This window comes from Canis lupus, chromosome 38 (assembly GCF_048164855.1).
Source record: "Canis lupus baileyi chromosome 38, mCanLup2.hap1, whole genome shotgun sequence".
NCBI lineage: Eukaryota > Metazoa > Chordata > Mammalia > Carnivora > Canidae > Canis > Canis lupus.
Window position 1 is genome coordinate 14,657,178 of NC_132875.1, and position 12,591 is coordinate 14,669,768.

At 37.3% G+C, this 12,591-nt stretch overlaps 1 pseudogene; it reads right to left on the minus strand.

Annotated features, from left to right (window-relative positions):
• Window positions 1-8,161: 8,161 nt before the first annotated feature.
• On the minus strand, window positions 8,162-10,490 carry LOC140626767 (calcium/calmodulin-dependent protein kinase type II subunit gamma pseudogene; annotated as a pseudogene).
• Between the last annotated feature and the right edge of the window lie 2,101 nt (window positions 10,491-12,591).

Below are 12,591 nucleotides of genomic sequence, written 5' to 3' on the forward strand. Positions count from 1 at the left end.
TCTACTTTTCCTAGTATGTCACATTAGAAAATGTGAAATTCACTGAAATTGATTTATCTCACCTTTTAAATATCATAGCGACAACTGTCTTCTTTAAAAGCAGATTTATCATAATGCATACTTTTTGTGAGTGACCTCTCACTCCCTGATTTTTATTTATTTATTTATTTATTTATTTTTTTTTTATTTTTATTTATATGCTTGTAAATAAATTGAAAACTTTATACCCTTAAAAAATACCTCCAAAATGTATGCTTCAGGCTTGAGAAAACCTGGATGTGATACAGATCACCTTATTACAATTCTGGTTGCTTTTCCCTTACAAACAGTAGTAATCAAAATTGTCAAAATACTTAAATCCTTCCCTATTCATGAAGTTAATATAACACCAGATAAGATAAAGCAATGAGTCATTAATTGACTGATGACATGCACTGGAGCTTCCTAATGAGGGAAATAGTAAGTAGAAATGGCCATAATTAGTTCTAGTAATGAAAATTAATAAATTTCAAGTCATAAATCACAAGAACTGTATTACATTTTGCCAAATGAATAAACTTCCAGAATATGGAGAATTATAGTATTTTTTCCACACTGAGTAATTTTGATAAATCATGTGTCTTGAATGGGAAAGTGTATCTTTCTGACTTCTGCAAAATTTCAGACTCTAGTATTAGAAGAAATTAAGTTAATTAGCCTGTTTATAATTAAATATTCAACCTACAGGGATTTTCTAATCGGTTCCATATATCTTAAGAACAGATTGCCCATTGGAAATAATTGTTACCTGAATTGATAGCCAATATTAAATAATCCCTTACACATGAAAGTAAAATCCTTGAAAAGCAATATTTTAACTAAATTTGCACTGTTCATGAATAGAACAAAATCAATCCAGCTTTCTGAGTGGAACATAGGAATTCTTTCCAAGAACTGTTTAATGTGGCACATTCGTATAATTAATGTTTTATAAAGGAAATTTCACAGCACACACTTGAGGCTATGAAGTTTTATTATCTCTGGATATAATAGACCACATTCTCTGTTTATTACTTTAGATTTTAGGTCTTTTATAGTACAGAGTATGACCTGTTGTGCATAATACGCATAGATCTAAAATCTCATGATCAAACACTTTTTTCTTTTTTTTTTTTTTTCCTATATTTTTTTTTATTGGTGTTCAATTTACTAACATACAGAATAACACCCAGTGCCCGTCACCCATTCACTCCCACCCCCCGCCCTCCTCCCCTTCTACCACCCCTAGTTCGTTTCCCAGAGTTAGCAGTCTTTACGTTCTGTCTCCCTTTCTGATATTTCCCACACATTTCTTCTCCCTTCCCTTATTTTCCCTTTCACTATTATTTATATTCCCCAAATGAATGAGAACATATAATGTTTGTCCTTCTCCGACTGACTTACTTCACTCAGCATAATACCCTCCAGTTCCATCCACGTTGAAGCAAATGGTGGGTATTTGTCATTTCTAATAGCTGAGTAATATTCCATTGTATACATAAACCACATCTTCTTTATCCATTCATCTTTCGTTGGACACCGAGGCTCCTTCCACAGTTTGGCTATAGTGGCCATTGCTGCTAGAAACATCGGGGTGCAGGTGTCCCGGCGTTTCATTGCATTTGTATCTTTGGGGTAAATCCCCAACAGTGCAATTGCTGGGTCGTAGGGCAGGTCTATTTTTAACTGTTTGAGGAACCTCCACACAGTTTTCCAGAGTGGCTGCACCAGTTCACATTCCCACCAACAGTGTAAGAGGGTTCCCTTTTCTCCGCATCCTCTCCAACATTTGTTGTTTCCTGCCTTGTTAATTTTCCCCATTCTCACTGGTGTGAGGTGGTATCTCATTGTAGTTTTGATTTGTATTTCCCTGATGGCAAGTGATGCAGAGCATTTTCTCATATGCATGTTGGCCATGTCTATGTCTTCCTCTGTGAGATTTCTGTTCATGTCTTTTGCCCATTTCATGATTGGATTGTTTGTTTCTTTGGTGTTGAGTTTAATAAGTTCTTTATAGATCTTGGAAACTAGCCCTTTATCTGATATGTCATTTGCAAATATATTCTCCCATTCTGTAGGTTGTCTTTGAGTTTTGTTGACTGTATCCTTTGCTGTGCAAAAGCTTCTTATCTTGATGAAGTCCCAATAGTTCATTTTTGCTTTTGTTTCTTTTGCCTTCGTGGATGTATCTTGCAAGAAGTTACTATGGCCGAGTTCAAAAAGGGTGTTGCCTGTGTTCTTCTCTAGGATTTTGATGGAATCTTGTCTCACATTTAGATCTTTCATCCATTTTGAGTTTATCTTTGTGTATGGTGAAAGAGAGTGGTCTAGTTTCATTCTTCTGCATGTGGATGTCCAATTTTCCCAGCACCATTTATTGAAGAGACTGTCTTTCTTCCAATGGATAGTCTTTCCTCCTTTATCGAATATTAGTTGCCCATAAAGTTCAGGGTCCACTTCTGGATTCTCTATTCTGTTCCACTGATCTATGTGTCTGTTTTTGTGCCAGTACCACACTGTCTTGATGACCACAGCTTTGTAGTACAACCTGAAATCATGAATGAGAAAGGAGAGATCACTACCAACACCAAGGAAATACAAACGATTTTAAAAACATATTATGAACAGCTATACGCCAATAAATTAGGCAATCTAGAAGAAATGGACGCATTCCTGGAAAGCCACAAACTACCAAAACTGGAACAGGAAGAAATAGAAAACCTGAACAGGCCAATAACCAGGGAGGAAATTGAAGCAGTCATCAAAAACCTCCCAAGACACAAGAGTCCAGGGCCAGATGGCTTCCCAGGAGAATTTTATCAAACGTTTAAAGAAGAAATCATACCTATTCTCCTAAAGCTGTTTGGAAAGATAGAAAGAGATGGAGTACTTCCAAATTCGTTCTATGAAGCCAGCATCACCTTAATTCCAAAGCCAGACAAAGACCCCGCCAAAAAGGAGAATTACAGACCAATATCTTTGATGAACATGGATGCAAAAATTCTCAACAAGATACTGGCCAATAGGATCCAACAGTACATTAAGAAAATTATTCACCATGACCAAGTAGGATTTATCCCTGGGACACAAGGCTGGTTCAACACCCGTAAAACAATCAATGTGATTCATCATATCAGCAAGAGAAAAACCAAGAACCATATGATCCTCTCATTGGATGCAGAGAAAGCATTTGACAAAATACAGCATCCATTCCTGATTAAAACTCTTCAGAGTGTAGGGATAGAGGGAACATTCCTCGACATCTTAAAAGCCATCTATGAAAAGCCCACAGCAAATATCATTCTCAATGGGGAAGCACTGGGAGCCTTTCCCCTAAGATCAGGAACAAGACAGGGATGTCCACTCTCACCACTGCTGTTCAACATAGTACTGGAAGTCCTAGCCTCAGCAATCAGACAACAAAAAGACATTAAAGGCATTCAAATTGGCAAAGAAGAAGTCAAACTCTCTCTCTTCGCCGATGACATGATACTCTACATAGAAAACCCAAAAGTCTCCACCCCAAGATTGCTAGAACTCATACAGCAATTCGGTAGCGTGGCAGGATACAAAATCAATGCCCAGAAGTCAGTGGCATTTCTATACACTAACAATGAGACTGAAGAAAGAGAAATTAAGGAGTCCATCCCATTTACAATTGCACCCAAAAGCATAAGATACCTAGGAATAAACCTCACCAAAGATGTAAAGGATCTATACCCTCAAAACTATAGAACACTTCTGAAAGAAATTGAGGAAGACACAAAGAGATGGAAAAATATTCCATGCTCATGGATTGGCAGAATTAATATTGTGAAAATGTCAATGTTACCCAGGGCAATATACACGTTTAATGCAATCCCTATCAAAATACCATGGACTTTCTTCAGAGAGTTAGAACAAATTATTTTAAGATTTGTGTGGAATCAGAAAAGACCCCGAATAGCCAGGGGAATTTTAAAAAAGAAAACCATATCTGGGGGCATCACAATGCCAGATTTCAGGTTGTACTTCAAAAACTTTTTTCAATCTTATTTTCCAAAGCATTGCTTATATTTGATGCTTCTCACTCCCTTCTGAAGGCCTGTTTGTCCTGACTTCATGACTCTCCTCATATCTGGCTGCTTTCTTTCCATTCCCACAGTTACTTCCCATGCTTAGCTCCTTATAGGCTCACGCTTAGAAAATGGAAACTAGTCTCTAACTTGTGGTTCTGTTCTGTTTTTTAATCAATAATTCATAATATTCATTGATAGTTCCTTAATATGTCAGGTACTCTACTCCTGAGAAGAGCAAGGTAACAGCAATAGCAACACATGTGGAGGGTTTTTTTTTTTAACTTATTAAAGGAGAGATCAAACCTTCCACAATCTGAATTGAACTTGTCTTTCATAAATGATCTTTCAGTGTTACTTCCCAAAAAAAAAAAAAAAAAAAAAAAAAAAAAAAAACCTCTAGTCAATTATCAACAATAGCCACAGTATGGAAAGAGCCCAAATGTCCATTGGCTGATGAATAAAGAAGATGTGTTATGTGTGTGTAAACACACACACACATACAAACACACACACACACTGGAATATTACTCAGGCATTAAAAAGAATGAAATCTTGCCATTTTTAAATGACATGGATGGAACTAGTGAATGTTATCCTAAGTGAAATAAGTCAGTCAGAGAAGGAAATATACCATATGGTTTCACTTATATGTGGAATTTAAGAAATAAAACTAATGAACATAGGGGAAGGAATGGAAAAATAAAATAAGATAAAAACAGACAGGGAGGCAAATCATAAGAGGCTCAACTATGGAGAACAAAATGAGGAGTATTGGAGGGGAGGTGGGCCAGGGATAGGATAACTGGGTGTTGTGCATTAAGAAGGGCACTTGTGATGAGCACTGGGTAGTATATGTTAAGTGATGAATCACTAGGTTCTACTCCTGAAACTAATACTACATTATACGTTAACTAATTTAAATTTAAATGAAATTTTGAAGAAAAAACTACCTCTAGTCACTAAGAATATCTGGCATGTTTTATTAATTTTAAGATTCTCACTTATGCAAATGTTCATTAATTCATTCACTCAGGTTTCTTTCTTTTATTAGAATTCCTTCAATTCAGGATTATACTCCACCTATTTTATTGATCTCTACCCCAGCTTCAGTAGCTCTGAGAGAGGTTCTCTATAATGACCACAGTGCTTTTAAAGATAAAAATAATAGTCCAATTTAGTTCTCAGGTCTATGTCTAATTCAAACGGTTTTAAATAATTCATTAAACTAATAAAATAAATATTCTTTAAAAGTTTGTTTTGGTTTGTAACAATTTTCAATATATGTAAACTGATCTTTGACTCATGGAGTTGAAGTGATTAATATTTTCACTTCCTCTCATGACCTGTGAGGAGAAACCAGGATTAATATCAAATCTCATAAATAGGTAAAAGTGAGAAAAGCCAAAAGGTAAATCTCAATTAATACTTAATACATTCCAAGGGTAAGGCAAAAAAAAACCTTAATCAGTGCACAAATCTAAATGAAAGAGTAAAATTGCAGGCAATGCTAGAGGTCAGGAGCAAAATAAAATTGATTAAGCTAAATCAAGTGTTGGGGTGAACCTAGGAGGAGACTGGCACTTTTGTGATATTAATGGGTTCATTGCGTTCACCTACATAGGACTTTGAGGGCTCAGTAAGGATTAGAAGTACTAGTTGGATGCATTTCTCCATGCAGAAATAACAGATGTAAGAAAAAACATACATATGTGAACATCAGCATAAAAATAAGTATTGACATAAAAGTATATATAACTAAACATAGTTCACACTTTTGTAAATTAAATATGAGACATTATATTCTCCAGAAAGTTTTCTTATCCTCATCTGCTCTCTTTTGACAGCACAGAAAACTTTAAAAAGCTCTTTCAAGGCGATCTTGAAAGCAAGATGGATTTTAGATTAATTATCATCACAAAACGACCCCCAAACATATTCAGAAATTTATTTATTTTAAAGATTTGATTTATTTATTCATGACAGAGAGAGAGAGAGAGAGAGAGAGAGAGAGGCAGAAACATAGGCTGAGGGAGAAGCAGGCTCCTTGTGGGGACCCTGATGCGGAACTCGATCCCAGGAACCCAGGATCACCACCTGAGCCAAAGGCAGATGCTCAACCACTAAGCCACCCAGGCATCCCAAGAAGAGTAATTTATAAAGAGCCACCTACATGCCAGCTCCTATGCTAAATGACTTCACATGTATTTCATTATTTCATACATCCAAAGTATCATGTTATATTTTAAAGAACAGTCCATTTCCAAAACGTATTTCATACATAACTATTCAAATATAGTAATGAGACTTATATTCCTCCTAGTGGTATGTTTATTTTTGAGGGGAGGAAACTGCCTTTAATGACATCTGGAACGGCAGAGGACCTTTTCCCAAGAGAAACAAACTTCACTGGTAAAAATTATAACAAACAACAGCAATAAAAAAGCATTTAATGCCCCTGAATATTGTCCTAAGGACATAAACAAATGAAGACAAAATTATTGAAAAAAAATAAAACTTCTACTAAATGTTGGTAAAAGTATCAAGAGAGTGGGAACTTGGGCCACTAAGGCCACTTGGCTCTTCAAACCTAGCCAGCTCAGTATGATGGAATCCTTACTCAGGTGGCTATGGCCAAGACTGCAGAGCTCTCTCCCTCCAGGTCACAGCCTAGGGCTACAGTCTCTCCAAGAGATGCAAGACATCAGCAAATCTTTATCTCCCCAGCTCTATGCTGCAAGAGCTCTATTCCAGATAATAGACAATGAGGGATCTGGAGCTTTCATCTCCCATCTATCTTCAACTCCTCAGAGGGGAACTATATTCCACATACAATGGACCTAATATCGGTACTTTATAATAGGATAGAGGTTTAATGCCAGTAGAGGCATGCTGAGAAGATCACGAGCTACTGCCCCTGCACAGAGCTTTGTTTGTAAAGAAAAAAAATATCATTCTAAGAGAATTCATCCACTGTCTCTACCTTTTTCTCAACTCCACAGCAGTGGTACACAAAAGATACACAGGAGGAGGGGAAGGCAATAGAACAAAGAAAGAGGCTCAATTTGGAACAGAGCACAGGGAAGTTTAACCATAAGGACACTATTGAAAACAATGGAAATTTTGTTGGTAAGCAATTAAGAGGACGCTGGTAGCTCCATGAGAGCAACAATCCAAACTTTAACCAGTCAGAATTTTAACAAAGAAAACTAGGCAAAAATATATCTAAGAAGAGTCTACTTGGACCCAGATCAAGCCTAACTGAATTTTTTTTTTTTTTTGGTCAGGATTTTTTCTCTCTCTCTTTAAAATTGAGGTATAACTGACAAACAATTCAGTTTCAAGTGTACACCATAGTGATTTGACATTTACATACTTCACAAAATAATTACCATGAAAAGTGTAGTTACCATCTATCACTATACAAAATTAATGCAATATTACTGACTATATTTCCTAAGCTATCCTGAATGGGAGAAAATGTTTGTAAGTCATATCTGATAAGGGGTTGGTATCAAAACATATAAAGAACTCATACAACTCAATAACAACAACAACAAAAAAGACAATCTGATTTAAAATTGGCAAAGAAGATCAGAATAGACATTTTTCCAAAGAAGACACACAGACAGCCAAAAGGCACGTGAAAAAATGCTCAACATCACTCATCATCAGGGAAATACACATCAAAACCATACTAAGATATCACTTCACATCTGTCAGAATAGCTATTGTCAAAAGACATGAAATAATGAATCCTAGCGAGGATGTGAAGAAAAGGGAACCCTCGTGCACTGTTGGTAGGAATGTAAACTGATGCAGCCATTATGGAAATCAGGGTGGAGGTTCCTCAAAAAATTAAAAATATAACTACCATATGAATTCCATTATTTTAAACAATATTTTTTCCTTTTTTCCCCCTTAACTATAAAAAATACCTCAGTAGAACAGATATAGACAAAAAGGGCAGATGGGAGGGTTGCATACAAGAGCATGCCTTGACTGCCACTACTTTGTAATTGGTTTTAAGCTTCAAATGGTTTGTGCCTCTGTCACTCAGGTCCTCCAGAAGCACTGGCTGCAAAGGCTCAGTGATCTCTGGCTGGCTGGCATCTCCTAATGCCTCTGTGCCTGAGCTCACTGTAGCGGTGATAGAGGACACTGAGCCATGTACCATCCCAACATTGCCAGACTGTGGTCTCCCAATTGGCTGGTGAGAGGCTGACCCTGCACATCGAGGTACAGGTGAGGTGGATGTAAGGGTTGCAAGCTGCATCCATAAATGAGGTAGATGTGTGGGTTCAAGAGGCAGTTTGAATGGGCTTGTTGCTTTGAGGTAAGAGATTCTTCAAGTAAGACTTATGGAAGTCCATCTCTGGGAGGCTATACTGGGCTTGGGGCTCAAAAAAATGTAAGGATTAAATCACTAATCTTCCTGTAGATCTCAAGGACCCCATTGTTAACAACCTCTATCTGTTGTTCAATGATCTTAATGACCTCCTGTTTGTGCCCTCTGATGTCCTCATCTTTCATGGTGGTGGTGCAGCTTTCTATGGAGCTCTTGAGGCCATCCGTAAACTGTATACAGTTTCTGGTATACTGTATACAGTGGTTTCTGGTACTTTACACCACCATTTGACTTCTCATTCTATGCTTTTGTCAGCTGAAAAGTTCCTAGAGAAAAGCATTGCCATGAGCATGACACTTTTCAGTTTTTTCAGGACATTGAACTTGCACAAACACTCTACAGTCTTTTGATGATGCATCATTGAGGCCACTGGGGAATCTTTTGCAGCCCCATGGCTACTTGAGAGCCTATTGAGGTGTGACGCATTTTGTGGGGTTTTATGGTCAGCTCTGGTTAATCATGTTCTTGCTACAGGAGTCACTGTGTCCTGCTCTCGTGATGAGAAACCATACGCTCCAGCCTGAATCTGTTGATATAGCTTGTGCTGATCTTCATCCAAGAAAGGAGAATTTCCCAACAGAAGGATATACAAGATGACTCCACAGGCCTGGTTAACCACAGGTTTTCCGTAGGGATCTTTCCTCAAGGCCTCAAGGGACAAATAACCTAGGATGCCATCAAAATTAAACCAAGCCTGCTGTTCTTCTTACAGCAGGGATGTGTGTTTCATTGTTGTGGGAGGCCGTGTAGTTGGCGCCATGTTATGTTGTTCAACAGATTGAAGGATGCAAAGCAACTGCTCACTAGGTGGTGTGGGGCTGATGTGCTCATTGAGTGAGCAAGGAAAGCAGCTAGGTATCCAGATGTCTAATATCCTGGGGATGGATGTGTGTGGCATTGACCTATTGATGAAAGATGATGGCTCCTTCTATGTCTGTGAGGCCAATGCAAAATGCTTTTCAGGAGCCAAAAAAAAACCAAAAACATGCAAATTAAAGAAAAGAACTTTCCTTCTTCCCCCTTCCTGATGATGAGTGAGAAGTATTGAGAACTTTCAGGGTCAGTGCCCTTCTGAACTCCCTTTCCCCCAATAATGCAGCTGTATAATGAATGGTAAATGCAGTGGTTTGGATTCAGGCACAGCCCAGCCTGCTTGCAGCAGAGAGATAAACTGGTAGGTGGCAGCAGAAGGAATTCTTCAGATTCATGGCTACTGAAAGGCTCTACATAGGAGAAGAAATAGAGTATAACATATCAAGTCAAGCAAAGGGGGCATAAAGTGGAAACAGGACTAACATTTTTGGATTTTGCCTAAATGGTTCTTTTGAAGTAACCAGTGATCATGTTTGGTTATTACTTCATTCACAGAATGGACGAAGATAGATTTGACTGTATGTTTTTTGAAATGGTGGATAGAAACACCCAGAACAAGGAAGCAGTAGCTCTAACCTCTTTGATTCAATGTGTTTCCTAAAATAAAAATACCAGAACTGGGAAAAACAAAAACAAAAACAAAAACAAAACAAAAAACTACAATGTCTAGACCACAATCAGCCAGCTTCATGTTGGCATTCTTGTATCTACTTGCTAGCAGTGGGTTCTCAGACTTTAGATCATAGTGGACAATGTCATGCTGATGGATATGGCGAATACTTTCCAGAATTTGATGTAAACCATGGCTAGCACCAGCTCCACTGTAGTACTTTCTGGCCACAGCCTCTTCCAAGAGCTCTTTGCCAGTAACAAGGCCAAACATGAGGTCGTGAAATACTTCAGAAATACTGCCACGAAGGTGCATGATGTTTCAAAAGTCAGAATATCCTGACCTCACATTCTAGTTTCTGGTAATCTTCTAAAGATAACATCTTGGTATTAATAATTTTTGCAGCCTATTTCTGCATGAAAGAGTTCTTCACACACCTGCAGAGCAGAGGGAAAGCAACTTTGCTGGGCAACTTGAAGTGTTCGTAGTCATTGCTGAAGCAGGTCCAGGTGGTGGTGGTGGGCATTTTGTCCAGCAGGCAGACATGGTGGTGCCGCCCACACTGATGTCTTTATAATCACCACCCCTCAGCCACCAGAGCAGGAGGGAATGAGGCAAAAAAACAAGAAGCCCAAATTTAATTTTGTAAAACTTTGAAACAATGTGTGTTCCAGGACATAACTCACACAGGCATCCTCAACAATATTACTTTCATGGTGGTGGTGGCACCTGGGTGGCTCAGTTGGTTAACTGAGGTCATGATCGATCAGGGTCCTAGGTCATGATCTCAGGGTCCTAGGATTGAGCCTCAAGTTGGGCTCCCTGCTCAGTGGGGAGTCTGCTTCTCCCTCTCCCTCTGCCTCTCCCCCTACCCATGTCATCTCTCTCTCTCTGTATCAAATGAATAAATAAAATATTTTAAAAATCTAATATTACTAGCCAACTTTTCATCAGATATAATGGAGGCCAGAATATAGTAGTACGCCATTCAAAGGTTTACAAGAAAAAGAATGAAAGCAAGAATTCTGTATCTACGAATCTATTAAAAAACAAACAACAGACAAACAAACAACTGAGATATATTGTTTCTAGCAGACCTTCCCCACAGGAAATACTGAAGAGAGACTTTTAGGCTGAAATGAAAGGCCACTGAACAGTAACTGGGAACCACATAACAGAATAAATAACATTGTTAAGATGACTACAAAGGTGGAAATAAATCAATATAGAAGTATTTTTGTAACACTTTTCTGCTATCTGATTTAAGAAAAAAACACATAAAGCAATAATTATAAAAAAGCGTTGATATATTTCTAATGGGTCAATTCATCAAGGAATATATAAAAATTGTGAACATATATATGTAAGCATATATATGCATGTACATGTGTAAACATACATATTTATGTGTAAGAGAAGCTAGTCATAAAGGGCCACATGTTCTATGATCCCATTCATTTCAAATGTCCGAAGTAGGTAAACTCATTCAGAGAGAAAGTAGATTAGTAGTTTCCTAGGGTGTTTGGTGGGACCTAAGGAGTGACTTCTGGCAGATGCAAGATTTCTTTTTGAAGAGACAGAAATGTTCTAAAAGTGATTGTGGTGACGGTTTCACAACTCAATGAATACACTAAAAAAGTTAAATCTATAATTTAAATGTTTGAGGTGTATAGTATGTGCATTATATCCCAATAAAGTTGTTTAAAAATTACCGTATATTTAGTATGACAAGATGTAAAGTTTGATTCCAACTCCCCTACCCCCAAAAAACTTTATAACTTTATGGCGATGTAACAATTTCTTGCTAAAAAAAAAAAAAAAAAAAAAAAAAAGCCATAGAAGATTTGTCCTCACCTCATCATTGAAACATTAAATTTCTGGATATTATTACTAGCACTAATGTAGTCATTTAGCTACATATCTGACAAAACAATTAAATACTGAGGACAAAAATTAGAGTTTTAGAAAACACAAAAATACATTGTTGCATCTCATCAAGTAATTAGTTTAGATGTGATTACTTAACCCCTAAATACTCGGATGACCTCTTCCTCCTTAATGTAATAAAAGGCAGCAGTCTCCTGGTTCTAAGATCATCATTGGGGTAGCTTCCTCACTGTTTTCATTGCTCTGAAAATCAAACACCAGTGCATTCCTAAGAGAACTTAAGAGAATCAAACCACTTGTTTGATTTTACCTTAATACCTTGTATCCTTTACATTTCTCATTGTTTGTTCTGATAACACATTGAAGTGAAAGCCACTTAATTTGAGCTCATGTTGTTGTTCATCCCAGTCTTTGAACATGGTCTACATTATGCGTTGATTTTGCGCAGGGCCTTTGATGATGTCATTGGTATGCTATGAGATCAGTGCATCCTTAAGGAAGAATGGATTTAGTAGTTCTATATCAGGGCTATAATGAATAATTATTTATTAGACAGTACGGTAGAAGTACTGATCAATTAAGGTGAATATGTAAACAAAACAGATAATAGTAAGTGAATCCCCTTCATCAAAATATACTGAATTTCTTGATTTCATTTAAAATGATAGAGTTGCTGTTGTTTTCTCTCATGGATTTGAAATAATACTTTAGAAATATGTTCTTTTGACATGACAAATTGA